Below are 24575 nucleotides of genomic sequence, written 5' to 3' on the forward strand. Positions count from 1 at the left end.
CGAAGTCTCACTCTCAGGAACACACATAAGAAGGCCTTTTCTTCCACCCAAGAAAGATTCCAAGAATGCAATTGAGTGAGAATCAGGTTTACAGAGATAACCTTGACTCTTTCCTAATGTTTTAATTAAGAGTAAATCACATGTAACCTCAGATTTCTGATGACACGTCACGGGTAATGATGCTGTGATTGAGAATTCATGTGGAAAGCCTCTGGTGGGCATCCATACCTTGACAGATCTATTTTGATGTTCAAGTGCTTTGAGGTTAAGATGGTTACTTGAAGGGTTTATCGATTGTAGCACTCCCTGCACCATGTCATTACTGCAAAGACAGTGCAAATTTTAAGTGTCACAAAGAATCAGTTCTCAGGATTGTTGTTTTGAAAAATCTTATCCCATGATAGTAGTTGGGAATCAAATCAATGGATTTATCTGTCCCCTAAAAACAAATATAGTTATTAATTTGTCTTAAAATAAAAAACAACCAGCTTGAACTTGGTTGTTAAGTAACCAACTAGAGGCAAAGTAGTGTTCTACAAAGAGAAAAGATCTGGGGACCCATATCTACTCACCACTAGCTGAGAGGCCTTGGACAAACCATTTAACTTCTCCAGGACTCTCTAGGTCTGTTTATAAAATGTTTCCAATAATATTTATCTTACTGATATCCAGGGTTGACATGAAAATCATTTGGGAAAAGGAATATGAAAGCTCTGTTTACTATAAAATTGCTTTCGTTTGTATTCTTAGTCCATTGATGATACTACTAGTCACTTGGAAATCAGTCCACAAATGACTGATCCCACTGATGACAGAAGCATAATTGCCTTGTGACCAACCACTTCATCCCTACCAAGCATTCCAGACATTTCAGTGCAAAAACAAGGTCTATGGGAAAAAGTCAAAAGGCAACTGATCAGAGAAATTCCACTGGCCCTTCCCAGGGCCCTGTGCACAAAATGGTCCCCTGTGCATTGTTATTTTGCTGTGTTTGCTGATGTCCACAGTTTCCAAGACAATCACAGACTGATAACTGGGGGGTGATGATGAACAGAGACAGAGTGTGCGTGATGTTACACCAGTCTTCTAGTGCAAAGGCCCCTCTATCTCATCCATGGGATTGCAGCCTTCACTGTCTACTTTTTAAGTTAAATGTGCAAATAAATTATTCAGAGACTGACGTTTTTAAATGCTGAGGGATGGCATCAACCAGCACATTTTTTTCAAGGCTACGCACATGGATGGTTTTGTCTTTGTCACATGGGTAGGACAAGGTGATTGTAGGTTGTAAGCCCTCAGTCCTACCACTGTTCACATTCCTGGTCAGACTTTTGCGCTTAAGGTTCTGAATCAGGTGTTGGCATACAACCCTGGAGTGAAGGAGAATGGTGGGCAGTGCTAGTTGATTACAACGTAGAGAAGAGGAACAGGTTCATCCTACTCTCGGTGTTATTTTGCTTTGTGGTTTTGCTCATCTTGAGCAGCCAGCCATACAAAAAATATATAATATGTAGTCCTTGAATTTTAATCAGTAGTAAAAGCTAACACTAGTAAAAGTTTTAAGAATCCTTTAAACAAAGTACATATTATATAATAGAAACAAGAATATTGGTTCACTAAATCAATAAAGTGTGCTCAAATTTTCCACTGAGCTGACTGAATTGAATAAATAATCCAGTTGCTTTGATTACCTGTAGTCTCAACCAGAAAGTACTGAATTAGGCGCTGCTTCTTTGTGAATATCCAAAATGCCTGAGTACTGAGATTGTTAATAAACTGAGAGTCTATTGGAACTAATGGGTTTGAGTTAATGAATTGTAACTAAACTTACAATTGTCAAACTTATTCTATATGCCTGATGTTTACTGCACAGCAAATATTTACAAGTTATTCGCCTTGCATAGCAAGGATGTTGGAAAAAGAGAGCCCTACTAGTAGGAATATCAAATGGTGCAGCCACTTTGGAAAAATGTCTTGTAGTCCCTCAAACAGTTAAACATAGAATTACAATATGACCCTGCAATTCCACTCCCAGGTATATGCCCAAGAGAAATGAGAACATATGTCTGTGCAAAAACTTGTACACAAATGTTTATACCAACATTATTCACAATAGGCAAAGTAAGCAAATTACAAAACATCCATCAACAAACAAAATGGATAAGTAAATTGTGATGTATCCATACAGTGGAATATTATTTGGCCATAAAAAAGAATGAAATACTGATACATGCTACCATATGGATGAATCTTGAAAACATTGTGCCAAGTGAAATAACGCAGTCACAAAAGACCACATATTATATGGTTCTATTCATATGAAATGTTCACAACAGAGAACTTTATAGAAACAAAATATGGTTTTTAGTGATCACTTAGGGCTGGAAGATATAGGGGATGTTATGGTGGGTGGGGAGATGGCTAAGATTGTGGTGATGATTGCACAAATCTGAATGTACTAAAATTATTGATTTACACACTTAAACAGATAAATTCTCTGACATGAATTGTGTGGTGCGTGAACTATATCTTAATAGAACTGTTTTTTAAAAATAAAGTAATACCTGATAAATAAAATATACTCAATTGAAAAATAAAGAAGCCATATGTAATCACATAGGCAGATGAGTGCCGTGAAGACTGTATGATTTGGAGATTTTAATATATGTAAAAATTAAGTGTACCATTTATTATTACTCATGAGAGCCCAAGTATTTAAGAGTGCCTTACAAATAATATAAACAAACACCAGTGTTTGTTGATAATGGTAATAATGGTGGTGGTAATGCTGATGTTTATGATGATGACGGTGACAAAAACAAGTGCCATTGCGTCTCCACAATCTTTGGACTTCTAAAAATATCTACATTAGGTTTTTCCTGATGGGAGGCAGTTAAACGAAATCATGGTGCAGTAACACCATGATTCTGTAAAGAGAAAGATTGCATTTTTCTTAGGAATTAATGTCTCATATGTGTGTAGTCACAGGAAGCTTATCAAACACTGACGTCAGCTACTTTCCCATGAGAAGCTCAGAAATTTCATAGTACCATAAATTACTTTCGCTTTCCTGCTTGCTTCAGACAAGTAGAGAACTTTTCATAAAGCTTAAAAATAAACATCTAACCCTCACCCTGCCACAGACACATTCTTAAGGCTTCTCTGATCAGAAATTATCTTGCCTCTAAAAATTCACCCTTATTCTTCTATTAACAATTGAAAAATCTTGGCCAATGCAAATAACATCATGGATTATTCCTATTCAAAAACTGTCCAAGAAAAAAAAAGGAAAGGCTGCAGCAAATAGGAACCATTTTATGATATCAAAGCCCTTCTTTTGTACCATTATGTGATCTGGTTCTGTTCAAATAAGAATTTTTTTCATCTTCATACTTGTACAAAATTGGCTCCTCTGTGAACAAAAATACAAGCTATGTCTTTGTCTTCCTATGAAATTTGAAGGGGAATTCAGAAAAACTTCCTTGGCTACCTTGGCTAGTCCTGCCCATCTAATAAAAATAAGCTAAGGGTTGATTCATTCTCCTTTCCAGATAGAGAATAACAAAAGGAAGAGGAAAAGAAAGGGGTGATATTCATTGGGAGCCTATAGCATTCTAGGTTCAGTAATGGACACCTTATATGTTATCTTATTCACTCACTCACTCACCAGTGAACTTTACAGAGTGTTATATGTCATGGAATTTACTAAATGCTTGGGATAGAATTATGAGTAAGGACATTCCTTGCCATCAAGATGCTCATGCTCATATATACACTATCATCTGTAAAACAGATTATTAATAGCAAGTGGGAAGCAGCTGTAATGCAAAGGGAGCTCAGCTTGATGCTCTGTGATGACCTAGAGGGTGGGATGAGAGCAAGGTGGGAGGGAGGCTCAAGAGGAAGGGGATATATGTACACATAGAGCTGATTTACATGGTTGCATGGAAGAAACAAACACAAAACTGCAAGGCAATTATACTCCAATTCTTTTCATTGTAAAAAATAAAATAAATTAAAAGCCCATGCTCATAAGATGCCAGCCCACTGTGGCAATGCCTCCATAACAGCATTAGCAAAGTACTCCATAGGCACAGATGAGTAAAAGGCCTTCAGAGCAGTTATTATTATCCTCATTTTAAAATAGAATCTGCTGTGCATGCATGCTAAGTGCTTAAGTCGTGTCCAACTCTTTGGGACCCTATGGACTATAGCCCACCAAGCACCTCTGTCCATGGAATTCTCCAGGCAAGGATATTGGAATGGGTGGCTGCCATGCCCTTTTCCAGTGGATCTTCCCAACCCAGGGATTGAACCCACATCTCTTATGTCTCCTGCACTGGCAGGCGAATTCTTTACCACTAGCAAAAAAAAGTAACTGATATCTAAGCTCATATATCTCTCTTACGACCTCACAGCCTGTCTTATTTCACAATTCCATGCTGCTTTTAAGGGAAAGACATTTCCAACCCAACTGAATATTGTAAAGCTTTGTTAGCAATCCAGTGAAACAGTTGCAGAATGCCAAGACAATTTTTACTTTCATTGGATAATTGACTTTTTCTTGAATTATAAGAGCAATTTCCTCAGTCTCTTGCTTTATTTAGTCTGCTTGGTAGCTAAATTCCCAACATAGTATTCTGTTGATACATGTTGCCCCTCTTATCTACTAGTTTATACAAATATCTCTGTATATCCATATGCATAATCTCATAAGAATATGAAAAATGCACCCTACAAAAATCAAGAGATTCTCCCACAGGCATAAAAATTTACACTGAAATAGAAGCATACTATAGGCAAGTGTTACTCAAGATACACAGGCAAAAACTTAAATGGAAACAAACAGCTGAAACAAGTGAAGAGGAAACTTTGTGCAAGAACTTAAGGCACATATAAGGCACTGGAGATAGATTGAGGAAGAGAAGTTGTGGGAAGTGAAGAGGAGACACTGTGGTTAGTGAGCAAGGGTCTGAATGCACTGCGAGGTTTCACAGCATCTTAAGATGATAAGTAGTCCCTGTATTTGAATTGCTTTGGTATGGGCCACTTGCAAAAACATTCAATATTTCCCTTCTAAGATATAGTAAGCCAAAATATATATGTGGAAAGTTCACTAAGTCATTGGTAAATAATCCAGTGTTGACTTTTAATTTAGAAATAACTGGCCAAATTGATCCCAGCCTTCCCGACTGCGATCTTCCCCCTGCAGAGTACATTCATTTGTATTACCTTTTTGTTTTCTCTCATTATTTGTCTTTCCTTTTATTATTTTATTTTCCTACTCTAATATATAGTAATATATGACTGGGGATATTAAATTTTCATAATTTTATATATTCTGAGCTCATAAATTCCCTTTAGTTGTCATCTTTCCAGATTGAGGCTTCACATTTTTCTATTCATATGGTATTAAAATAATCTTTTTATTGATGTGTAGCATACAGAAAAGCACACATCTCATAACTATACAGCATGGTTAATTTTCACAGAATGAGCAAAGTGGTGTAGTCAGCACCCAGATCAAGTAACAGAACATTACTGAGCACCCCAGGACCCGCCTCGGGCCCCCTCCCACAGTCATGCCTCCTCCCCGCCCCTCTCCCACTGTCCCAGGATAACCATCACCTTGATTTTTGACACCTAGTGACCGTTTTGTTTGTTTGATAGCTTGTTTTGTTTGTTTTTGTTGAATTTTATAGTAATGTAATCCTATAGAATTTGGGGGAGGGGGTTGTGCAATCTCTGTGATTTAAAATTATGTTTCTGAAATTCATTACGTGAGTGATTATTATATTATTCTAGCTTGCAACACAGTATTTTGTTGTTTGCCAACCACAGTTTATTCATATTACTATTGATAGACACAGAGGTGATTTCCTCTTTGTGGCTGTTTTGAATAGTGCTGGTTTGAGCATTCTAGCTCATGTTTTCTGATGAATATGTGCATGGATCTTTGTCATCTGTATACCTAGGAGTAAGATTTCTGGGCCACCAGTTGGATCAATATTCAGCTTTAGCAGATACTGCCAAATATTTTACCTCAGTTATTATTCCAATTGACATTCCCACAGCAGTGCATGAGAGTTACAGTTGCTCACTAAAACTTTGAATCGCCAGTCTTTTCAACTTTAGCTATTCTAGTAGTGCGTAATTTGAATTAGAATTTTCTAATGCTTAATGAAGTTAAGCACTTTTCATATGTTTACTGCCATTTTAATATCCTTTTTGTGAAGTACCCATTAGAGTCTTTACTTATTTTTTATAGAGTCATATTTTTTATTGATTTGTGGAAATTCTTTGTATATTTAAGTACAAGTCCTTTGTCAGATGAGATGTAGGTTTTGCTAACATATATTTTCTTAATCTGTGGTTTGCCTTTCACTCTCTTTATGGTTCTTAATTTTGATGCAGTACAGTTTATCAATTTTATTCTTTTATATACCCTATTTACAAAATCTTTGCCTGTCCCAAGATCATGGAGGTATCTTCTTTTTTTCTGAGAGCTTTAATGTGTAAGTTTTCACATTTAGATCTATAATCAATCTAGAATTGGAGGAGGGGGCGTATGATACATGATATTAAATAGAAGTCAAGATTTGATTTTCTTTTCTTCCATATGGGTATCCAATTGAGGTGCTAGGTGATGTTACTTTCCTCCAGACTGAGTTATTCTATCTTCTTGTGGTTTGACAGAATTGGGGAAATTCTCTTTAGTTGAATTTGAAATCCATCTGCCATTTCCTACAATTCCATTAACTTGTAGTTTGCCCCTTCTCCATGGATGAACTCTCCTAAGGTCTGAGACTATATCCCAAGACCCTTTCCTCGTTTTTTTTCTTGCTTGTGTTTTTTTAATCAAAGTATAATTTATACGTGGTAAAAATTTACTCCTCTTAGTGTACAGTTCTATAAGTTTTGACAAATACAGATAGTTGTGTAACTTCCACCACAATTAAGCAATAGGTGCATCAGCTCCAGAGTCGTTCTTCCTTCTTGTGCTTTTGAGTTTTTCCTACTCAGCGCCATCAGTTCCATTCAGTTCAGTCACTCAGTCATGTCCGACTCTTTGCGACCCCATGAATCGCAGCACGCCAGGCCTCCCTGTCCATCACCAACTCCCAGAGTTTACTCAAACTCATGCCACCGAGTCGGTGATGCCATCCAGCCATCTCATCCTCTGTCGTCCCCTTCTCCTCCTACCCCCAATCCCTCCCAGCATCAGGGTCTTTTCCATTGAGTCAACTCTTTGCATGAGGTGGCCAAAGTATTGGAGTTTCAGCTTCAACATCAGTCCTTCCAATGAACACCCAGGACTGATCTCCTTTAGGATGGACTGGTTGGATTTCCTTGCAGTCCAAGGGACTCTCAAGAGTCTTCTCCAACACCACAGTTTAAAAGCATCAATTTTTCGGTGCTCTGCTTTCCTCACAGTCCAACTGTCACATCCATACATGACCACTGGAAAAACCATAGCCTTGACCAGATGGACCTTTGTTGGCAAAGTAATGTCTCTGCTTTTTAACATGCCATCTAGGTTGGTCATAACTTTCCTTCCAAGGAGTAAGTGTCTTTTAATTTCATGGCTGCAACACCATAATACTGCAGAAAACTCTGCTATGCTTTTCAGAAACATTGCTTCTTATTCTCTTTTTTTTTTTTGCTTCTTTTTCTCTTATTTACTCTTGTCCTTTCCACTCCACTCCAAGTGTTCAGTCCTAGAAAGAGCTTTGAAGTTGAACAAGTCTGGGCTGCAATTTTAGCTCTGATACATGTTAACTATGTGACAATGAATCTGAATCTGTATTCTTACTTTGAAATAAGATACTAAAACAATTATTTTCAGTCTTCTTTTGAAGGTTAATTAGATCACAAATACCAAGTACCTTGCACTTAGTAGGTGTTCAATAGATTCTCCCAGAACTGTAAGATACATTCGTCTTTTAGAAATAATGGAGAAGGGGTGGTGTAGGTGGTCCCTGAAAAGCAATTCTTTTCTCTGGGAACCCCCTTCGATGCTGAACTTGATTGAACTTGTTTTATTCCCAGCCATAACAAGGTCATTCATAGATACTGAGATATACACATTATTTTTTTTTCCCTTAAAAAACCATAAAATTATACGAAAACCTTCTGAATTGGAGAGATCTTTAAAAATCTATTCCAAATGCTTTGTGTTACAGATGAAAGAATTGAGGGGCCAAGAGTACTTAAATAACTTGGTCAAGGTCAACTCACTCATTAGTATTTACTTAAGTGACCCAAATTCCCTGAGATCACATATTTCTTCTCTTCCAAAATACTCCTAGGTCCCATATTCAACTATAAATGTAAAACAGAGACAATTCACAAGAGACAATTATTAATGTTTTATTGTTACTGGCACATTTTGACTAAAACCCATAGATCTATTTTTAAAATTTTTATTTTAATTTCCATTCCCACAAATTATGTGACTTCCTGCCAGCTAAGTCTGAAATAGCTTCTTACCATTCCTTTCCCATTCCAAGGATTATATCCTGTAGTGTTTCATTCTTTTATTATTAAGAAATATTCTGCCTTATTCTCCAATGCACAAGACTGAAAGGAGCTCATGGAAACCCACAGAAGTCTGCTGTCTTCAAGTTTACCAAGTTAACAGGAGTGCAGAGGGGCGTCTATTGTCCTGGGCGTTGGATGCACAGGTATCCCTGGCATGCTCCCTGATGGTTAGAGACAGATGACCAGCACCTCTGCCATCCTCATGCTTTCTGGCAAAGGTGGTGCTCTGACAATCTTTTTATTTTTGGTAAGTCCCTTTTTGTTCAGCACATCTTTCAGCACTGTGTATTCTGCTAATGGACAGATAAGCCTGAATCCCATATGGACTGAACAACTTGGAAGAGTTTCATGATCACAGAACACACAGTCATCTCATAAAACCCTCTGCCTCCCACCAGGATACTCAAAGGCTCTTCCAGAAACACTCTTCACATGAGTGACTCCTTAAACTAAAAGTATATTTTCAGCCTAGGTATCTACTCTTCAGAGAGACCATCTCTCACCATCCAACATTCAGTGGCGCTCTATCACGTTAGGCTCTTTTATTTGCTCACCATTGGAAACATGCGTGCTATCTGTACTCCACCAGATTATAACTCCCGTGAGAGCAGAGTCCTTGCTCCTCACTGTGTGTCTAGTTCTGGCTTAGAGAACTCACTCAGTCTGTAAATGAATGTGGGCATGTATCCTTCTCATACACCTGTCAGGCTGGGTCTGCCCCGGATTTGAACACTGGCTTCATTACTTACTAGCTGGGTGAATTTAGGCCAATGTGTTAAACACAACAAATTTCTCAGGGCTTCTCCTAGGTTAAGAACATGTATCTCATTAGTTGTTGTAGTGATAAATGAGATAGATGTATGAAAGGAGTTTAGCACAGGGCCTGGCACTAAAAACCCTTAACACACAGTAGTTATCAGAATCTCCATGAGGAGAGCAGAGCATATTACAAAAGTGTCATGGGGGATTTTTTAAAATAAATATTAATGTTGAAATCAAAGGATCCTAACTCAACTCCATAAGGCAATATCTAAATTAATGAAAACCCGGTTCTTCTTGTTGACTCCATGAAGTTATTCTTTTTTATAAAGGATCTCTAATTGAACCTTTTCAATAACTCTCTGTTATAATAAGTTATCATTTGAGATACTCTCCTTTATCCGACCCCTTGGTATCCTTTTGGAATATGGCATCTTTCTGTGAACACTTGTGTTAGGAATTTTAAAGGAGAAGCATAACCACTTTTTGCAAGTATGTACAGTCAATATTTTTCCATTTGTGTAACCTAGGAAGGTGCTAGGTCCTGCTCCTCATGCTACTGAATGGCTTTACCTAGAGGTTTCCTGAGGGTTTTAAGAAAATCACTCCCCTTAAAAGACTAGAAAGCTGATTGAAAGGAAAGAAATTCCTCCTTTCTTTTTATTACACCTTGATTCTCCCTTAGTGAATGCTTTCATATAAAACCTCAATTTTCCCACATGCCTGAGCAGACAGTTCAATCAAAGGAGCAATAAATAGCACCTGGCCGTTTGCCACTGGCTGGGAAGGCGACGACCGAGGCAGCGGGGCTTATTTGCCTCACGCCGTCCTGCTCGCTCTTCCGGCCCCTCTTCCTTCATCTCGAGTCGTTCCCTTCCTTACCATGTCCGGTCTAGACTTAGCTTTGCCTGCAGAGAATTTCAGCAGCTGCCTCTGAGCCAGGTCAGCCCGTCTCTATATGTTGGGCACTGAATGAAAAGCGTAGAGGGATCCAGCAAATAACGGTTCACCCAGGCAAGAATCTGCAGTTGCAAGGTAGTGGACATGATCTTGAAACAGCAAGTGAGAGCTTCATCAACTTTCTGGCCCTTCCGTCCTCAATCTGAAAGTAAAAAGTATATGTGAAGACAAACTCTGTGTTTAGTCACTGTGCTATTCACCTTATGATTTCTCTCAAAAGCCTTTCTATCTTTGTCTCACTAACAAGATGGTTCATTAACATATACATAGACTCTTCCTACCAAAAAAGAAACATTTCCCCAGGTCCCTGATTTCTTTATATTTTTCTTTATTCATTCCCAATTTTAAAAATAAAAATACTGAGGGAATTGGGACCAGGGAAAGGGAAACTAGGCAAACAAGTACCGACCCTGCCAGTGGGTTTGGGGGAAGGTACTGAGGATTTTTTTTCCCTATAAGTTTAAATCTCTTGGTTCATTCATTAGGCAAGTAACTCCATGATTTCTTCTAGTCTCCTGTTCCTTTGATGAAGCCTGAGGGTCAAGAATGAGAGGCCTATGTGGAAGGGATAGACTTCCCTGGTGCCTCAGTGGTAAAGAATCCACCTGCCACTGCAGGAGACCTGGGTTCAGTCCCTGGGTGGGGAAGATCCCTGGAGAAGGAAATGGCAACCCACTCCAGTATTCTTGCCTGGGAAACCCTGGAGGGCTACAGTCCACAGGGTAGCCAAGAGTCAGGCATGATTAAGCAACTAAACAACAGCAAGAGCAACATGGGGAGTGGGTTCTATAATCTGCATCAGCATCTGAATGTAAGGAACTTCTTATAATGTGCAAGTTTCTGGACACCTCTCTGGAATTTCCCATGTCACATTTTCTTGAAAAAGCTCTCCCAGAAGATTTTGATATGCAGCCAGTCTGAGAACCTCAATTCTAGGGGGACAGTGTACTGTAAGTGCCATGAAGCCAGGTTCAGCGGCTGTCTGTTCACTGGCAAATCTCCGATATGTTCCTGGCACATAGAGAGGAGCAGAACCTGGAGGGGAATCTCTCCACCTGCACCCTACATGTGCACACGTCTCAGTGATTTGGAAAAGAAGTCTGCGTCTTTATCTCAGTGACTTGCAACCTGCCAGCACTTTAGACTCCCTGGGGACAGCTGAGAAACACATATGCCTGGGGCCTAACCCCCCAAATCCTCGTTAGTTTGATCAAAGGAGGATCCCAGGGTTGGGTCATCTTTTCAGTGCTCCTTGGGTGATTGTAGTGTACAGCCAAGGTCAAGACCACCAACTAACTCTTAGGCCCTTGAAGTTGCCCTGCAGTTAGGAGGGTCAGGGATCATGCCTTCCCTGCATTGTAGAGATGATGAAAGAAAGGCCACGGAACAGATGCAGCAGGTCTGGATGTGGCAGCATCGGGACTAGGTACCCAATCCTTATTTGTTTGTAAATTTACTCGTAGGATTTGTTCTCGTCTAAACACTATCCTCTTGTGCTACGCCAGGGCTCCCCAGGTGGCGCTAATGGTAAAGGACCCCACTGCCAATGCTGGAGACATAAGAGCCGTGGGTTCGATCCCTGGGTAGGGAAGATCCCCTGGAAGAGGGCATGGCAACCCACTCCAGTGTTCTTGCCTGGAATATCCCATGGACAGAAGAGCCTAGAGGGCTACAGTCCATGGGATGGCAAGGAGTCAGACATGACTGAAGCAACTTAACGCACAGGTAGTAGCGCTATCCTAATCATTTAGGCAGTGGTTCTTAATTCGGGGGGGTGGGGGGGAAAGGGAGCAGAGACTACTTTCAGAAATGAATGAAAGTTAACACACAAAATCTGGCCTACAGTTTTGAGGAGCTCATCACCCCCCTCTAACTCATAGGTTTTGTTCACTCACTCAGCAAAATTTCTTGATGCCCTGCTGCGTGCTGGCAGAAACCTAGGAGCTGTAGGGAACTGACTGTAAACCAGGCTTGAGCAACTTCTCCAGCTAGCAGATGTCTCACAGAATTTCTTGTCCCCCTTTTCTGCAGTTTTATAAGAAAGACCTCCAAAATGAGGCCCACAGTAGGAGAAAAGGAATTTAAATGGGATTTGGAGCTCTTATCACTTTCTGGCATTGTAACCTAGAAGGATAGTTATATCTTTTATCACTCCAACTAGATATTAGGCTCCTAAGATCAACACCCACATCCCCAGAATAATGAGCAAGGTGCTATAGATGTACAACAATACAACAGTTGAAGTGTGCATTTTGGTCAAATAGGAGGAGATGGTAGAGGTTCAAGGAGGAGAGCTGAAGATAGCCTGAATGTCTGCTCACAAATAAAGAAACAGAATAAGAAATAACACCTGGCCCTGCTGAATAATTTACAAGCCCCTCAGGGTTCCCCATCCCTACTTTGCAAACCAGCCTTCCTGAGATGGATACAAACCATCAATACCATGCTAGGCAGGTTTTTGTTTGGTTTGCTTTTTACCTGTGAAATCTGAAATGAGAATCTAGGAATCTAAGATTGATTCCCAACAGTGGGATTCCAAGCCAGCCCCTAAACTCCAAGAACTTCTATTTCCTTCCAATGAAAAAAAAGCAAAGAATGGGGTGGGGGAAAGCAAGGTGTGTTCTTAAGGTCCATGTGGGCCCCATTATTCTAGCAAAAAAGGCAAGCATTAAAACCCAGAGCTGCACTTCCCACACTCATACTCATAGCATCTTTGTTGCATCATTCTAGGGCAGGTTAGGGATGCGATGGTGATTTGCGGCTGCAGTTCATTATTTCTTTGGTCTAATATTTAATATTTGTTGCTGTGTTTCAAGTACAAGAGAGTTACCTCTAGATTCTCTACTAGGGCATTCTATCATTATTTGTAATCTTCTGGAGCCTCCTCTTTTACCTATTAACCAAGTTCCTAACCATCAATAGCAGAAGATTTTGGGCAAAGCAAAGGGTCCAAAAAGACTTTGAGAGTCTGAGGTTTAGAAGGTTTTGAAGGTGAACTTAGAAAAGGCAGTGTCCCTGGCTATGTTCTAATGCCTTTGGTCTTTGATTGTTGGCATTGGTAGTGCTCCCTGCTTTGTACAAACCATCTCTCACCTCCATTATTTAGAAGAATTTAGGGACTGACTCCGTAATAATTGTATTAATTTTCTTTAAAATGCAACTATCAATTGCAAATGCAATATCTATTTATATCTGTGCTTTATTTCCCTTTGATGGTCCTAACCAATATCAGTACCTGAGGAAGAAATTGTATCTTAAATATTTGGAATAGTTGTGCATTAACTAAAATTCACTCCACTGAGTTTCCATCCTTTTATACCAGGTAATCATTGAAAAGCTTGAAGATCATCCAGCCGAATTCATAGGGATTGGTAATCAACCAGAGGTTCACAAGCAGACATTTGACTGCTTACCTGTGAGTAGAGTTTATGTGATTTTGCTGGTGGAGCAGGCTCTGATCTTATAAATTACATAGCCTTTCTGCCTGATTGTCTAAATTCTCGCACCTAAAGATTCATTGTGAGAAACCAAGGGTTCTGCTATGCCCTTCATAGTTTATTTACCAAGTAATCTATCAAGTTTGAAAGAATTGTTTTCCTGTTTTGTAATCTGATTTTTTTTTGCTTTAATTTTAATTTTTTTCCTGCATCTATAGTATATTAAGCAAAACAGTCCCCAATCAATAATGAAGTTCTCACTTCCCAAGAATGTTGCTGACTTGAGGGAATAGAGAGATGATAAGGCAGTCTTCAGGGTAAAGGAGCTCACCTTTGAACAAACAATGATTTCAGGAGGAAGTACTCTTCACTCTTAGCAAATCCTCCTCACCTGGAAGAACTTCTACCAGTAGACGGTCTACCCGGGGAGCAGAAAAAGGAGCTTTCAGAAGGTAGAGGATGGAGAAGCTAAAGGAAACTTCACTCATTCACAGTTTTTCCAAGGCTGGCACTAGTAGGGAGAAGTGGTTTTCTGTGGCTGCCAGAGCAAAATACCGCAGACCGGGTGGCTTACATAGCAGAGATTTATTTTCTCACAGTTACAAAGGCTGGAAGTTCAAGGTGAAGGAGTTGACAGGTTTGTTTTCTTCTAAGGCTTCTCCCCTTGACTTGCAGATGGCCCTCTTTTCCTGGGTCTTCACATAGCATCCCACTGCCCGCACATGTTTGGTGTGCGCTCTCTGTCCAACATCTTGCTCTTCTTAGAAGGGCCACAGTCATATCGGACTAATGCATGCTCTAAAGATTTCATCTTAACTTAATCACCTCTTTAATGACCAGATCTCCAAATTTGTTTATATTCTAAGTTATTCGGAGCTAAGATTTCAACATGTGAATTTGTGGGGACGCAACTCAGTCTCTAATATCCCATCATTTTTTCCCCCATATGCTGATTTTTAGTTTGTTGCATATGGACAGCTCTCTGAGTCTCCTCTCCTGAACTCCCTTAGCATTTATTTCACTCTTAGAATATTTGGTTTTCCTACAGTATGTTACGGTCCTTTGTATACATCTCTCACTTCCCTGTTTCATTAAATAATTTTTGAAGCTGAAAAGTGTGCCTTTTACATCTTTCATAGCACTAGAGGAGGCTTTGTAAATAGTGAGCATTCAATAGTACTTATTAAATGAATAAATGAATGGAGAGGTAAGATACAAGTCTCTGCACCTCTAATTTGCTTTAAGACCACCTCCAAATAATGATTATTAGTGGTGCTTTCTCCTCACTTGCTGTCCGTCTCCTGACTTCCAAAAAGTGGAAATAAGTCAAAGCTGGAGACAGAGACTGAAAAAAAAATAATATGATTAACTGATGGCAGGAGACTTACCTCGCTCCTCAAAGAGTAAATAACATGGACCTGCTCCAGATACTGAGAACACTCTTTTGGGAGCCAAGAGGGAAGGACAGTGAGTTTAGACTGAGACTTGCTGAGTTTAAGGACCTATGCGACAACCAAGGGTGTGTGTATAGAATACAAGGGCTATGCAAGTCTGAAGCCCAGGTAATAACTAGAGATAGAAATTTTCATAATCATAACCTACACGTAGGAATTATGAGGCCACCCAGAGAGATTGCAGAGGGAGAGGAGCAGCGGTTTAACAATGCCACTAGAAATTGCATGTAGAAAGTTTGCCCGGTAAATAACAGGAGGAAGAAATCTAAATGGCATTTCTAATGTAAGAATATGTGTATTAGCAACTGCAGATGTCTATCTATTTCTCTCTTCACTTATTCCTTTGGTCCTGTTTTATAACTTCTTCTGTCCTCTCCTTTAGGGCTTTGCCCCAAACCATTCCTGGGGAGCTTTCTCTACCCGAGCTTGCTCCTCTCCAGCCAGCTCCACCCACGAGCCTGTGTTTGACTCCCCAGCTGCTTGCCCAGGGCTATCATACGTCAGCACTTCCCTTTAGGACCATGTTCTCTGCCGCAATCAGAGCTGATCAGACTGGACAGTAGGGGAGGTCCAGGATTAGACTCCTCAGTGTCCAAAGAGACAGAAGGTCAGGTGACTGGGACTCCTCTGCCGCAGAGCATCGTCTTGTCCAGACAGTCAGCAAAGGACTCAGTTGAGGGGGATGTACCTCCTTTGCACTGAACCCCTTCCATAGTGCATTGGTCTCCCCACACTTCCTATGCCTTCAAGGAGGTTTTGGTGATATTTTCCTGTTTCATGCACAGGACAGAATGGGGGCTAATGACTCATGAATGGACCAGGCCCTGAGTCATGGTGGCCATAGCAAGCTTCTCCTCTCTGGGTCTCACCATCAAAAGCAATTTCTAATTGGGCCATCTTCACCCCAGCCCTGAATTTCCCACTTTTCTCCTGCTTAGTGTGGTACAAACAAAAGGAGGAAAACTATTCATTCATTTCTCTGTTATTTTCTAAACTGTCATTTCTTTTCCTTGCTTCTCCATGCACCAACACCCCCCGCCCCGCTGCGCCACACCCGGCCTCCATTTCTCCATTGGTTCTCTCTCTCTAGCAGAAACCCATGATCTTTCTTTGGATTGTCTGATTATTAGCAGGAGAGCCTGTCAGAGGCTTGTAAATTTCCTCCTTCTCTGCATACCCCCTTCTATTTCTTAAAAATAAACTTTGAGATACCAGATTTCTTCAAGTACCCCCCACTTCCGTACTTTCCTCTTGGTATTCTTCAAGTTGCCAGGAAAAAGATGCCATTTTTCACTCAGTGACCTAAAGTGCTAATGGCACCTGTGTCAGTGGATTTTACATAAATTGCTATTTGTATAAAATGAGCAGGGAGAAATTCTGAAGTCAAGAGAAAATAGCTCTGCAATCCATGAATGGCCTAGGTGGGGTGTTCCAAATGAATGGTGGCCAGTGGCCAGCAGAGGTGCCTCCAGACTGCATTTCATTCACTTCAGTTAGCTATAGGATATGAAGAGAAAGATAATTTTCCTATGAGCATGTATAAGAAGTGCTTTGAGTTGTAAGCACCCAGCAGGCTTTGCCTTGTTTTAGAACAGCATAAATGGGAGTTTTTATAACCTCTGTGGGCGAGTATTTATGGAGTCAGTTGAAGCTCTAGATGGTATAGAAAGAGAGGGTTTTTTCCCTTTATCTTCTCTTGAGTTTTGCAGAACAAGCCTCTCTGGACACTCTTGACACAGTATTCAGCCTCCTGTTTAGTTCAAGTGTGTCTATACTTGTTACAGCAGAATCTGAAGGGATCACTCTTGCACTAAAATTGTTTTCTATAGATTTCTGGTAGTGGCTGTAGAACAACACCCAAGTTTGCTTAGGAATCAAGAGGACTCAAGGAGCATGGGTTCTCAGGTCTTCCCAGTTCTTGAAACTTTCATGATAAGGAAGGTAACAGGACATTCCAGCATCACCATGTGCAGATTTTGTAACTTAGGCCAAGTGATGGTGTTTCCTTGGCCAGGGAATTGCACCTGGCCTTAGGAGGCACCTCCATTAAGCACACATTCCTACCCAGCATGGCTGTTGATGGAAAGAGGTTTTGTCAGGGTGGGCAAACCAAGATCAAGGCACAGATAGCAGGGAGAAAAACAATGTTGCCAGGAGTTCTTGCCTAGAACTCCTTTCCAGACTTCTGTTCCAAAAAACATGAGTGAGTATGCCGTAAAGAGAAAAAAAAAAGAAGAAGAAGAAGAAGAATGATCCTGCTATTTAGCTTTCAAACAAAACTATCAGAAGTCTGAGGTTCCAACTGTGATGGGATTTGTTCAGTTCAAGGACACAGACTCAACTACTTCCAAAGTTTGCTTTGGGATGTTCAATAAAACAAAGCTGCAAACATCTTGTACTAGCCCACAGAACAGTCCTCCAGTAGGGCTTAAAGGCTCAATCTGGGCGGGGGGGCAGGGGAAGACTGAGACATTTTCCTTCCTACTATTTTCTGTATCAGGTCCAACTTAATGCCAAATTAAATCTAGATTTTTTTTTTCAATCGACTTTTACTGGAGGAAAAAGCGGAGCTGCATTCCCTGAAACAGATATTTTAAGGCCAAACTTATTACTTGGGTTTTTTTTTTTTTTTCCCTCCTCCTTTTTGCTAATTCAAAACAAAATGTCTATCATTCACTCTAACACCAGTCTTTAAGAGCTGGAGACAAATGGAGTCTGAATATTCACGCCAACGTGGTATAAATGAGCTGTGATTTCAGGAGGCTGGCTGTTTCTCTGACAGGGGAAAAGAGAGGTTGACTAGTTTAATATCTTTGGCTGAAAACACTTTGTTAAAGAGGGATGGAGGCAGCCAACATTAATATCAAGTCCTGTTATTTAATGACCAAGAATGACATACCGTGGAATGGGGCATCCTGAGTTTGGAGAGAAGTGTGTTTATCATATTCAGAGAATGCAGAGAGGGAGTGAATACAAACATATGGCAGGCCTGAAGGAAGGCGCTCGTCTAAAAGCATTTTCTTCAAGTTCTTCAAAAGATTCCTCCCATAAGTATATTATACCCATGACTGTGAATCTGATCCCATCACAGACTCTCAAGATGTATAAACATAAAGACATTTGTTATCATGAGGGACTATGGGGACATATCTACTGCCTCCCCCAGCTTGCTGGCTAATGGATTAGAAATAAAAGATGCAGTTTTAAGTCAGGGTTGGTGGGGGAGGCTTGTGACCACTATTAGCACCATCTGTCCTTTTCTTGCTCTTCAAACATACATATTCAGTCACTCATTAATTTATTCACTCTACAGCTATATACTGAATTGGAACTTCTCTAGCCAGTGCTATATTGGGTCTGGGCTACGTTAACAATTCTAGTGTTCCTTCATTCTTCCTATAAAATGGACTTTTTTTACTGAATGCAGTGGAAAATCTAGTGACTCCAATAATATACTCATTGACATAAATTGTGATTTCTGATTCTTTTATTTATTTTTTATTGGCCTTATCTTAACAAAGAGTCATAATATTTTGTATATCTCTGCTGTCTCATCTACCTATCATTCTTAATTATGTGGTTTATAGGCAAAACACTGCAGACCACTGCTGTATCTCTGATTCTACTTTTCTGAAAATTGCTTTGAAGAATGAAGCTTAATTGTCCCCTGCCTCATTTGTTTCCTAAATTCTGTTTTCAAGAAGAATTTAATAATTAATAATAATTAATTATTATTAATTAGGGGGACATTAATTAGTTAGGGGGAGACATAACTGTAGAATCAAAATAATTGGAAATTAAGACCAAGTAAGGGTTTGTGACTTTTTTATTGGAATGCTCAAAGAATCAAAGGTGACAGACCCAAAGTGATTCACTGTGAAACCAGTGGTGCTTAAGCCACAAAGCCCCTCATTTGAACAGATGTCTGTCACACCCCTGCCTAAGTTTTTACATTTAACATTGTATTTGCTTTCTTAAAGGACTCCTAAATAATTTTCAGGTCCTACAAAATCTGAGTCTGTCTTAAGACAGACACTAACAGATAATCTTAGATGATTTTGCTTCTTGTCTGAAATTAATTCAATGAAAAAACGAAAAGAAATAGTCAAAGTGTGTTTTATTTTTTAAAGACTTTAGGATGAATTCAGCTTACTTTCTAAAGTGAACCCCATTTAAATGAAAAAATAAATTAGTTTGCCAAAGCCCAAATGAACATCAACAAGATTCATTTTCATTTCATTAATAAACATCAAATATGGACTCTCCCTAATATCAAGCAAGCCAAATCCTTCCAACAGGAAACAAATTCTAGACAGGGTTGTTTGTAGCCAAGCATGGATCCTTTAGGCAATTACATGGTCTTTTCATCAGTGAGGTTATTGCCATAAGCTACCTTGTATTACATCTTGTAAGAAGTAGCATAGTCTCACAAAGCACAGACTCTAAGGGCTAGGCTGCCTGGATGTAAATCCTGGCTCTAATATTTGCTAATTCTGTGACCTTGGGCAAATGACACACCTTCTCTGAGCCTTAGTCTTTCTATCTGTAAAATGGACTCAATAAAGATTGTTATAAAGATTTAAACTGATATTTATAAAGTTCTTAGAACTGTACTGGGTACATAGCACATGCTATATAACCATTGACTAAATAAATAAACTTCTCCATCTAGAGTGTAGGCTAATAGATGAATTCACATAAGTTCACCCTTTAACTCCTCACAGTGCCTAGCCTGGCACATGAGAGCCATTAAGGAATGATTGTATATATTAGGGATTACCAACAAGCAACCTGAGGTCCACACTGACCTGAAAGTGGGCTTCCTTTGCCCAGCATGGTTTTCTTGAAATTTTGATTTTGAATTTTTTTAGGGATGCATGCATTCTCCATTTCCCCACAGGCCACCACTCCCCAAGTATTTACCTTTTGGGTCCTTAAAAGCATTTGAGTTTGTCATTCCTGGTGTAAGTAAATGAACACATAACACATGAGCACTGCTGCAGTTAGCAGTAGTTTTATGACTCATTGGAGTAGGCAGATGGGGCCAATAAGCCATTTCCACTCCCTTAAACCCTACCTGATTAGCTTACCCATTCCTATTTCTATGTTAGAAGCCATAGAACAGAAACAGAAAATCAGTAAGTTGAATAAATACCTTCATGAAGCAGTGCCTAATATCACAAGATCATTTTTGTTATGGACTAGCTTAACCATGGCTATGTCAGTCATGGCAGCTAGGTTATGCTGGGGTTAGGGACCACTCAAAATCTTAGTGACTTCAACACAAAGGTTGCTCACTCATGCTTTCTCTCTAACCCTGGATAGGCAGGGGTCTCTCGTCCACATCATTGCCATCCTTACTTGGGGACCCCAGGGCAGAGAGAAAAAATACTCTGAAGGATCTCATATCAACAAGTAAATGGTCTGTCCCAGAAGTGACGGAATACTTCCTCTCACAAGTCATTGGCCAGAACTAGTCATTTGGCCAAAGTTGACCACAAGGAAGCCAACAAGTACAGTTCTATAAGGTGCCCAGAAAGCGTAAAGGGTATTAACGGCCAGACGTGTGGAATTTTTGGAACTTGGATTTCTAGGCCAGAAGTTTTTTCAGTAAGTTCAGTTCAGCAACCATTCTCACGTATCTATAAAGGCAGAGCAAAACACCCAGCACTGCGAGGGGATACCAAAGGAGATGCAGGCCCTGATATTGAGCAGCTTCACATTTGCTCAGAGAAACAGAGGTTATAACACATTTGAGTAACAAAGCTGTATAGTATTGACCATCAAAAAGAACAGTGCTAACAATGCTACAGAGTTGAAAGACAGGATGCTTCTGGAATAAAGAGAAGACTGAGCTACACTGTAGAAAAATATATGGGATTTGCAGAAGGAATGGAGGGCACTGCAGGTTATAAAAGAGAGGAAATAGGGACAAAGGCCCAGAGGCAAAAATACTAGCTGGATTGTTGCAGGACTAAGGAAGTGGCCTGACTGTGGGGTCAGGAGAGGTGGTGGGTACAGTGGAGTCATTACATGCAGGGCCCCCAAGGTGGACAGGGAAACAGGATGGTGGCTTTGCCGGCAGGGGGGTGGGGCCTGGGGGAAAGACCATCCCTCCTCACTAACCCCTTCATAACCCAGGCACCTAAACCTCCCAAGCTTCAGCTTATTCCCCAAACCAAGATTCCTGGATGCCAGTCTTCCCAGACCCACAGGGCAGTCATTGAATGGAGACAGTAGTAAACCCTGGGTTGCTCCTGTTTTCAGTTCCAGGACTTGATCACTTGTCCTACTAACAAAAGAATATTCAAGTTCAAGTGAAATGGCCTCTCTTTGCTGGGGTCAGTTCAGCCCTTCTGCTACGGAACATCTGTTTTTGAAATTCAGCTGAGACCCTGACTTAAATCTGTTTAACTTAAAAAGCAGCAAGAGAACATCTTGTTTTCATGAATGTCCAGGGGCTGTGTGTCAACAAATTAAAGGTCTGCTTGTGGTATTCAAAGTAGGAAAGCTGGTCATGAGATGTTCTGCCACTGGAGTAAATTTATTATGGGTTGTTCATTTCTTGGAATCATGAACCAAAATTTGAAAAAACGAAGTGAACCAGCTACATTCAAATCAACAAATTTCTGCCCAGTGGTGAGTGAGAAACATGCTTTTGTTGTTGGAAGGTCACTGAGTTGGGTGGTTTCTAGAAAGATGCCCTCCACTCTAGCCATGTGAAATTAATATCTTAAGTGGATTCCCTATGTCTGTATCAGTTCTGGCAGATCATAGTTTTTGATGGGTCATTATATTTACATTACTTACATAGGATCTGAAGTTGGAAAGAAAGGGTGAGAATAGTTCACCACCCTGCAAATCTAACTAGCTACTTTACTCTTCACTCACTTTTTTAGGACAGAAAAGTAGAGACAAATTCGATTTATCAACACCTAGAAGAGCAAGTGCCTGGCACAATCTAGATGTTGATATATATTTAATAAATACAAACCTCAGTCTCATACATTTATGTTCCCTTTACCAATGCTTGTCTGTAGTGTAGTAACATTATTCTTTTTTGAAAAAGCTATTACTTCTTAAATCTTATTTTAACCCAAAGGAAACCTTGAGTTAGAACTCTGCTTAATGTTAAGTAGCAGCTTGGATAGGAGGGGACTTTGGGGGAGAATGGATACATGTATATGTATGGCTGAGTCCCTTCACTGTCCACCTGAAACTATCATAACATTGCTAATTGGCTATTTCCCAATACAAAATTAAAAGTTTGCAAAAAAATATATTAAAAAGAAAAACAAACAAACAAACAAAGAAAACCATGAGTCATTCCTGTAGTTCTCTCTCATAGCAGCTTAGATTTTCCTTTCCTAACCCCGTCCCAGTTTATATTTTATTGATTTATTGCCTGTCTCCACCATCAGACTATAAGCACAATGAGGGCAGAGTAGTTGCATTCACAACCTCTTTGGCACACCCAGCAAGGTAGCAAATGGTAATTCACAATATTTGTTGAATGTTGTTTTTGAAGTTTTGTTTGTAATGATGGATGTAGAGCCTTTGCCAGTCTTGAATATGCTGTCGTTGTTCTTCAGTCACTCAGTCGTGTCCAACTCTTTGCAACCCCATGCACTGCAGCACACCAGGCTTCCCTCTTCTTCGCTATCTCCCAGAGTTTACTCAGACTCATGCCCACTGAGTCCATGATGCCCTCCAATCATCTCCTCCTCTGTCGTCCCCTTCTCCTCCTGCCCTCAAGCTTTCCCAGCATCAGGGTCTTTTGCAATGAGTCGGCTCTTCACATCAGGTGGCCAAAGTATTGGAGCTTCAGTTTCAGCATCTCTTGAATATACATGAATTTAAACATAGTGAAGAAGACATTAGGACTTAAAATTCAGTTGAATGTAGAGAAGCCTTTTGTGTGATGACACACTCCCATTCATTTGAGCATACTCTCTCCTGAAGGTCATGGCGGGGTGGGTTGGTCTAATCATCTCTACGTTCTCTCAACTGAAAATTGTCAGCGACATCTGCAATGTAGCTGGCCAAGATTAATGTCAAAGCACATGGCAACAGTTTAGGGCTTTTTTTCCCTCTCAAATAGTTAACTCATTCCTGGTAGGATTAAACCTATGACATTAGCCTTGTTTGTAATAATTGTTGATCCAGCAAGCTCCCTGGTAGAGACAGTACAAAGATCTACAGTCAGAAAGCTGTTTCAGTTGTCTGATGGGCATGTGGCTTTGTGTGCTCATTTACTTGTCTGGGTCACTGTTTACTTTTCTGGTGGCCAAGCAAAGTACCAACACTTTAGCTGAGTGGGGACAAAGTGGATTCACTTGCTCTGTTTTACTGTTACTGTCTGTGTAGACAGGATTGAGATGGAACTTACTTGTGAGTTCTAAAGAATCTCAAGAGAAATACTCATTCGTTTACAGGAGTTGCAATTCCACAACACTTTCTTACTTTGTATACTTGAAAACGTTCCCAAAGAAACAAAGTTGGATGCCGAAAAAATAATGGGAGGAAAGAAAAATAATACTCTGAATTCTGAACAATTCTACTTTAATAGGTTGATCTGTCTGCCAGCTGGCTTCAGTGTTGACTACTTGTAATATATACTTTTGGTAGGCCGCATGTAGTTCTTGGAACTGTTTATATTAGACTGCAGAAACTTAATTATTCTGAAACTGGCAGGACTCGCTTTGGTTACTTAATACAGAGTTGCTTAGTCATCTTTATACATGGTGTGGACAGCATTGTTTGAGTGTGAAAATTTGGAAAATGCAAATGTGTTCCGAAGAGATTACAGGTCAGGTAGAAAAACAAGACGTTATCGTTGTTTCAAGATGCTTGGCAGGTGGTTGCCACATGTTTTAATTTGACAAGTTAGGTGACTGCTGAGTTGAAGCCCTTGATTACAAGTATTTTTCCATTTTCTTTGTGAATTTTGTCAGAAGTAAAAAACTGCTCCTGCTGCTGCTTCTTAGATCATATTCTGATCCACATTTTGCGAAGTACAGATTTCCCAGCAAGAGTGTGAGGTACTCTAGAAGACACTGTTGAAATTGCTTTCTTGTTTTCAGAAACAAATAAGGATGTTATTTCATGCTGGTCATTGCAACGATCCTTCTTTTTATTCTTCTGGTTTGAATGCTTATCTTGCCATAGTTGAACTACTGCCTTCCAAATGCAATACAGATTTATAGAGCTTCAGTAAGGGAACAGGCAGGCAAAATGAGTTTCTTCCGTGTATTTTAGAGTCTGAAGTGGCGCCGGAGGTCTCCAGGTTTTCCAGGAATGCCCATGGCAACCTCACACTCTTCCTGTGACCTGGGTAGGAGCTCCTAAGAGAGATGGTGAGAAAAGATAAAGGTCCTGTAGCCAATGGGTAGTGAAACCAAGCCTGGGAGGGTGGGTTCCCGAG

At 40.1% G+C, this 24575-nt stretch overlaps 1 protein-coding gene across 7 annotated transcripts in view; it reads left to right on the plus strand.

Annotated features, from left to right (window-relative positions):
* CALD1 (caldesmon 1) overlaps nucleotides 1-24575 on the plus strand; it is a 227643-nt gene that overhangs the window by 86655 nt on the left and 116413 nt on the right. For 2 of the 7 annotated variants that reach the window (XM_043872933.1, XM_043872934.1), the window contains exon 3: nucleotides 13583-13675. The exons of the other annotated variants lie outside the window; for them this stretch is intronic. The gene's annotated coding sequence lies outside the window, so the exon portion shown is untranslated. The remainder of the gene's footprint in view (nucleotides 1-13582; nucleotides 13676-24575) is intronic. 7 annotated transcript variants of the gene reach the window in all.

The sequence above is a fragment of the Cervus elaphus genome, chromosome 18 (genome assembly GCF_910594005.1).
Source record: "Cervus elaphus chromosome 18, mCerEla1.1, whole genome shotgun sequence".
NCBI lineage: Eukaryota > Metazoa > Chordata > Mammalia > Artiodactyla > Cervidae > Cervus > Cervus elaphus.